At 48.2% G+C, this 7,559-nt stretch overlaps 1 protein-coding gene across 1 annotated transcript in view; it reads right to left on the bottom strand.

Annotated features, from left to right (window-relative positions):
* Positions 1–310: 310 nt before the first annotated feature.
* The window catches only part of LOC145415317 (trypsin-1-like), a 230,982-nt gene continuing 223,733 nt past the window's right edge, over positions 311–7,559 (bottom strand). The window contains exon 7 of the mRNA XM_080284594.1: positions 311–322. The gene's annotated coding sequence lies outside the window, so the exon portion shown is untranslated. The remainder of the gene's footprint in view (positions 323–7,559) is intronic.

The following is a 7,559-nucleotide window of genomic DNA, read 5'->3' as shown; positions in this document are numbered from 1 at the left end:
ACTGGGGTGTGAAGTGACTGACTGGACTGGACTGGGGTGTGAACTGACTGACTGGACTGGACTGGGATGTGAACTGACTGACTGGACTGGACTGGGGTGTGAACTGACTGACTGGACTGGACTGGGGTGTGAACTGACTGATTTGACTGGACTGGGGTGTGAACTGACTGACTGGACTGGACTGGGGTGTGAACTGACTGACTGGACTGGACTGGACTGGGGTGTGAACTGACTGACTGGACTGGACTGGGGTTTTGGACTGACTGACTGGACTGGACTGGGGTTTTGGACTGACTGACTGGACTGGATTAAAGGGAGTTAACTGACTGACTGGACTGGACTGGGGTGTGGAATGACTGACCGGATTGGACTGGGGTGTGGTCTGACTGGACTGGACTGGGGGTGTGGACTGACTGCCTGGACTGGACTGGACTGGGGTGTGAACTGACTGCCTGGACTGGACTGGGGTGTGAACTGACTGCCTGGACTGGACTGGGGTGTGGACTGACTGGACTGGACTGGATTGTGTGTGTGGGTGCGGACTGGACTGGACTGTGGGTGTGGACTGAGTGGACTGGGGTGTGGACTGGACTGGGGGTCAGGACTGACTGACTGGACTGGACTGGGGGTCTGGACTGACTGAATGAACTAGACTAGGGGTGTGGACTGACTAACTGGACTGTACTGGGGGTGTGGACTGACTGGACTGGACTAGGGTGTGGACTGACTGGGCTGGACTGGGGTGAGGACTGACTGACTGAACTGGACTGGGGTGTGGACTGGCTGGACTGGACTGGGGTGTAGACTGGCTGGACTGGACTGGGGTGTAGACTGGCTGGACTGGACTGGGATGTGGACTGGCTGGACTGGGGTGAGGACTGACTGACTGGACTGAATTGGGGGTGTGAAATGGCTGGTTGGCTGGACTGTGGTTGTGAACTATCTTGATTGGACTGAACTGAACTGGTGGTGTGGACTGACTGACTGGGCTGGATTAGGGGAGTTAACTGTGACTGGACAGGACTGGGATGTGAACTGACTGGACTGGACTGGGATGTGAACTGACTGACTGGACTGGACTGGGATGCGAACTGACTGACTGGACTGGACTGGGGTGTGAACTGTGACTGGACTGGACTGGGGTGTGAACTGTGACTGGACTGGACTGGGGTGTGAACTGACTGACTGGACTGGACTGGGGATGTGGAATGACTGGACTGGACTGGGGTGTAGACTGACTGGGCTGGACTGGATTGTGTGTGTGGGTGTGGACTGGACTGTACTGTGGGTGTGGAGTGGACTGGATTAGACTGTGGGTGTGGACTAGACTGAATTGGGGGTGTGGACTGACTGACTGGACTGGACTGAGGGTGTGGACTGACTGACTGGACTGGACTGAGGGTGTGGACTGACTGGCTGGAATGGACTGGAGATGTGGACTGATTGGAGTGTGCTGGACTAGACTGGACTGTGGGTGTGGACTGACTGGCTGGACTGGACTGAGGGTGTGGACTAAAAGTGACTGTGGGTGTGGACTGACTGGACTGAACTGTGGATTGACTGGACTGAACTGTGAACTGACTGGCTAGCTGGACTGTGAATGTGGACTGGACTAGACTGTGGCTGTACAATGACTCTGTTGGACTGTGGACTGACTAGACTGGAATGTGGACTGAGTGGATTGGACTGGGTACTGAGTGGATTGAACTGTGGACTAAGTAGACTGGACTGTGGACTGAGTACACTGCACTGTGGGCTAACTGGATTGCACTGTGGACTGAGTAGACTGGACTGTGGACTGAGTATGGACTGTGGACTGAATAGACTGCAATGTTGACTAAGTAGACTGCACTGTGGACTAACTGGATTGGACTGTGGACTGAGCAGACTAGACTGTGGACTGAGCAGACTAGACTGTGGACTGAGCAGACTAGACTGTGGACTAAGTAGACTGGACTGTGGACTTAGTAGACTGGACTATGGACTGAGTAGACTGGAATGTGGACTAACTGGATTGGGCTGTGAACTGAGCAGACTGGACTGTGGACTAAGTAGACTGGATTGTGGACTAAGTCTGGACTGTGGACTAACTGGATTGGACTGTGGACTAACTGGATTGGACTGTGGACTGACTGGATTGGCTGACTATTGACAAATGACTGAAGGTTTCAAATGACTGATGCTGACTGACTGATGTTGCTAGGGTGTGGACTGTGACTGTATGGACTAAGTGACTGTGTGAACTGAGTGACAGGGTGTGGAGTGACAGGGTGTGGAGTGACAGGGTGTGGAGTGACAGGGTGTGGAGTGACAGGGTGTGGACTGAGTGACAGGGTGTGGACTGAGTGACAGGGTGTGGACTGAGTGACAGGGTGTGGACTGAGTGACAGGGTATGGACTGAGTGACAGGGTGTGGACTGAGTGACAGGGTGTGGACTGAGTGACAGGGTGTGGACTGTGACAGGGTGTGGACTGCGACAGGGTGTGGACTGCGACATGGCGTGGACTGAGTGACACTGGGCATAGACTGACGATCTAACAGTGAAATTTAACTGGGGAGTCTGATTGGCTAAGGGGTTGGACTGATAGATCATAAGGCTGTGGACTGACAGGGGTTTACAAGGCTGTGGACTGACAGGGGTTTACAAGGCTGTGGACTGACAGGGGTTTACAAGGCTGTGGACTGACAGGGATTTACAAGGCTGTGGACTGATGGGCTTACTAGGCTGTGGACTGATGGGCTTACTAGGCTGTGGACTGATAGGATTTTACAAGGCTGTGGACTGAATCAGTAAGGGCATGTAATGATGGGGGCTGTGGACTGAATCAGTAAAGGCATGTAGTGATGCAGGCTGTGGACTGAATCAGTAAGGGTTTGTGGTTATAGTGGCTGTGGACTGAATCAGTAAAGGTATGTAGTGATGGAGGCTGTGAAGTGAATCAGTAAAGGTATGTAGTGATGGAGGCTGTGGACTGAATCAGTAAGGGTTTGTGGTGGTAGTGGGTGTGGACTACTTAAGTTTTTGAAGGTGTGTATTGTCCATGGGTGTAGGGCGACTGACTGGTTGTGGGTGTGAGTCACTGACGTGTATTTTGATTGAACTGACCTACTACCAATGACTGACTGATGATGAGGACTAACATAGGGTGTGGACACGGGTCAGTGGGGCTGTGGACTGACTGGGTCAGTAGGGCTGTGGACTGACTGGGTCAGCAGGGCTGTGGACTGACTGGGTCAGCAGGGCTGTGGACTGACTGGGTCAGCAGGGCTGTGGACTGACTGGGTCAGCAGGGCTGTGGACTGACTGGGTCAGCAGGGCTGTGGACTGACTGGGTCAGCAGGGCTGTGGACTGACTGGGTCAGCAGGGCTGTGGACTGACTGGGTCAGCAGGGCTGTGGACTGACTGGGTCAATGAGGCTGTGGACTGACTGGGTCAATGAGGCTGTGGACTGACTGGGTCAATGAGGCTGTGGACTGACTGGGTCAGTGAGGCTGTGGACTGACTGGGTCAGTGAGGCTGTGGACTGACTGGGTCAATGAGGCTGTGGACTGACTGGGTCAGTGAGGCTGTGGACTGACTTAGTCAGTAGGGCTGTGGACTGATTAAAGCTGTAGACTGACGGACAGTAAGGATTTCGAGTACTGGAGGATGTCGGGTGAATCAGTAAGGGTTTGTAGTGATGGATTTGGGCTGAATCATAAGGGTGGAGTGGTAAAGAGTGTGGACTGACTAAGAGTGAATGTGATCGACTTGAATGTAGACTGACTAACTGTGCCGACTGCTGATCAGTGAGTCAATTGGTAAAATGTACCAAGAGGCGGAATCAGTGACTGAGCCTGTGAGTGTCTGACTGGGGGTCTAACAAAGCATGAAAATGGTTGAGTAAATACTAAGGACGGGACGTGATTTTCATTTATAAAGGGCCAACGATGAGGTAAAACTAAACTGAGCAACTGACAGGAGAGGCAAACGACTTGAGTTATTACAAAAAGCACAAAGGTGTAAGCAAGTCCATAACGTTATAGTTATTTATGAAACACTAATTTATGTGATCAGCCTGCATTCCACTATATAGTGTAGTCAGCAACGATACAGAAAAGCCAGGCATGTCTACACCTTGGCGCTCTTTTAAAATGATACGACCCTATGACAGAATTGACGACGACTAAGAGGTGACCAAAGCCTTGATATGATTAACTGGAGGCCGAGTGTTTGGAGCTAAGCCGAGTCGTGAACTAAATTTACTATATCCTGACTAACGACTGATTGGTGTAAAGTCAACTAAAATATTGTGAGGTTCAAAGTCCTCGTACATTACCGGATAAGAAAGATGAGGATACTTCTGGGTAGGCAGCGATCCTCGGAGGGGTAAATTCAAGACGAGGTATCAATGGCACCGAGCAGTATGTTGAGGTGGTACAAGCTGGATGATTTCCCTCCTGTAAATGCCGTATAAAATTAGCAGGACTTACATCAGTGCATTCGTTATTTCTGACTGTCTCTTTGTTGAAAATATCCACACTTATTTTACCGTCAAGTATATTTACATTATTTTGGCTTTGTCACTTACTGTACTAGGTAATTTGCCTTTGTTATATTGTCTCATTGTATTATGCAGTGTTTTGCAAAGTACGAGTACTTACCTAATCTTCCCTTCAGATGAGGTTCTTTGTTGTGGTCCCTCCCACGGTCGCCGTCAGCATCATCTCCCACGGTCACAGTCAGCATCACCAGTGTCCCTTCCCCATCGGATTCTCTTCAGCATCGTAAGCCTTCACTCCACCTGCCAAGTAGGTATCTTATTTACTTCTACAGTTCATTCGTCATTTTGGGATTTTTTTTTTTTTTTTTTTTTTTTGCGGCCATATTACGTAGCTCAGACAGACTACGACAGTACTACGGTGTTACACATCCATAGCACTTTTTCGTAACTAGCACAAAGTCCTGTGTTAATTATGTTACAACTTATCAATCAAGACGGGGATGAGCCAACTGAAATTAATGTATCGTCTCCATAAAATAAACATGTCAGATGCAGCCATTCATTATGTCAGCTGGATTCCAACATTTTTCTAATACATTAAAAGCTACAAATTCAAGAAACTAGCAATTTAGTTTAAAGGTAGCAGGGGAAACTTGACTGAAGCAAAATCTTCCTAAATAACTGCAATTTAACGACCAAGAACGTTGAAAATGCTCTTTATGGCGAGGACTTCCAGTTCTTTAATAACTGTACTGAAACTACATATTATTTAACTCAATAATTTCAAGGACTGTGGTAGGTGGTGGCGACCATCATCCATTCACTTGATGTAGTGCTGCCTACTTCTTCCTTAGCCTTTATCATTCTTTTTCTGTGCCTGCCCTCCTCTCTTCCTATTTCTCCCATCTTTCCTGTCACTTCTTATTGCTTTTCTTTCCTTTACAGGTGGCTTTACATTGAGTGACAAGCCAAATGGTTTCCTGTAAGCCAAGAAACCATTTACAACGCTGGGTGGTAACCATATAACCAAACCATACGTGCTTCCTACGTGTCAACAAGTGGGTTGGTGGAGGGTTAGTGCCCCTCCCCGTAAAACAAATAACTCATTCAAATGGCCACCGCTTACGGGATTATGGCGTCTGGCAACAGATAGATAGATTGATTTCAAGGATGAGACGTAAGCATTTTGGAGACGAAACAGAATTACTAATCACCTTATCCAACTGTATAATCATTATGTTAAACAATGTAATCAATCATATGCCATACCTGTATCAAAAGCCATAACTAAACTGTACCTGGCGTGATGAAATGCCAACACTGCTCTGGCATCCCGGTTCAGTTATCCTCTCATTTTATCTCCGACCTCTTGTGTCATAGGCATGATTTCTTGTATTCTTTGCTCATCTCGTCCTCTGGCTTCCTCTCGTAGTACCTTCTTTGCTGTTCTGGCCACCTCAGTAAGTGCACTTCTGCTCACACGTCCCTCCCTGTAATAACAGTGTTGGTGAAGAGACAGATCTAGTCCGATAAGCTATTTCAGTTATTTCATCTGCTACATAAACTATTTTTTCCCATAATTATTCACCATCTATAACTGGACATGGAATCTGAGCGGTAATCCTGTTGGTCTATTTCATTAACGCCTCTTATGACAATGATATCTTGAAATTGTTGCAAAGTACTTAATGACACTAACAATTTCATTTATGCTGTAGGTATATCTATTTTGCACATAAAAGTACTAAAGTGACAATTAAATCACTAAGGAAGAGGCATCAAGTCCATTATGCCAACAAGATCATCTCTGTCAACAAAACTGTTCATCATTGGAGCTGCCAGCAATACCACAGCTTCCACAGGCCACGACGACGCCCCCACAGGCCAGACGACGCCCACACAGGCCCGACGAAGACCCCAACAGGCCCCGACGACGCTCCCACGGGCACCGACGACACCCCCACAGGCCCTGGCGTCTCAGGTCTGTACTCCGGCACCGATTCTCAGCATCCGCCTGAAAGATGATCGTATTTGTAACAGACATCCAAGTTATTTTTCTACATGGCTGTTTATTTTCACTGTCGTGCAGATATTTAACTGACCAAGACATGTAATTAGAGTCAGATAACACTAAAACACATCTTACCATTTACAGCTTCCACAGTTCCCCACGCTGACGCTTCATCTCCCGCCCTCATCTAATCCTGGCGACATCACAGCTCTGTCTCGGCAGCTCCTCACCCCCTGCAAGGTGAACGTACTCTCAGCAGCAGTTCTCTTAAGGTGTTTGTATGGACAAGGATGTTTTAGTTACACATGCAGATATTTTAAAAGTTTAAGGTCAGCAAGTATAAGTAGATTTATCATACAGCAAAGTTATCTTACCACTGCAGCATCCGAACCTTCCGCCGGCCACACATCTTCCGCCGATGACGACGACAACTGCCCACGCCGCAGCTTCCGCCCACATCACAGCTTCCGCCTCTTCCTCAACGTGGTAGGTACGCCGTCTGCATCGCCGCGGAACATGAACACTGTTGCATCATTTCTTCTAAGTTTTATGATCAGTTATTTTATGGGAATGTTCTTTACAGTATTACGCAATGCACTTTTAAAGGTTAAATGCTGAAAAAGATATGTGGTCTTTAACTTACTCATGTGCAGACAGATAGAACTTTTGATAGCATGTTACATCCCCAAAGACGTGAATTGTTTAATTCTGTTAAGTAGTATTTTCACAATTATTCTCTCTGGTTTGCTTAGTGTTTGGTAGCTGTGTCAAGTTGAAGGTACAAGCTAGCAATCTTATGAACAAACTTTGGCACAAGACTGAAAACTTAAATTATTTCTTACCATTGCAGCTGCTGTTGACGTATTTGTTGCACTTGCACACCAGCACTGCAGCTCCACTTCGACGCTGCAGTCCCACGCTGACGCCGCACGCAACGCCGACACAGTAGGCCCCAACGACGACCCAACGACCTTCACGCCGACACAACGACCTCCACGCAACGACCTCCACGCCGACGCAACGACCTCCTCGCCGACTCAACGACCTTCACGCCGACACAAC

The sequence above is a fragment of the Coenobita brevimanus genome, chromosome 102 (assembly GCF_032717465.1).
Source record: "Coenobita brevimanus isolate Jiangsu-jjx chromosome 102, ASM3271746v2, whole genome shotgun sequence".
Taxonomy (NCBI): domain Eukaryota; kingdom Metazoa; phylum Arthropoda; class Malacostraca; order Decapoda; family Coenobitidae; genus Coenobita; species Coenobita brevimanus.
Note: the sequence above shows the minus strand (reverse complement) of the source record. Positions and strands in the feature narration are given on the sequence as shown.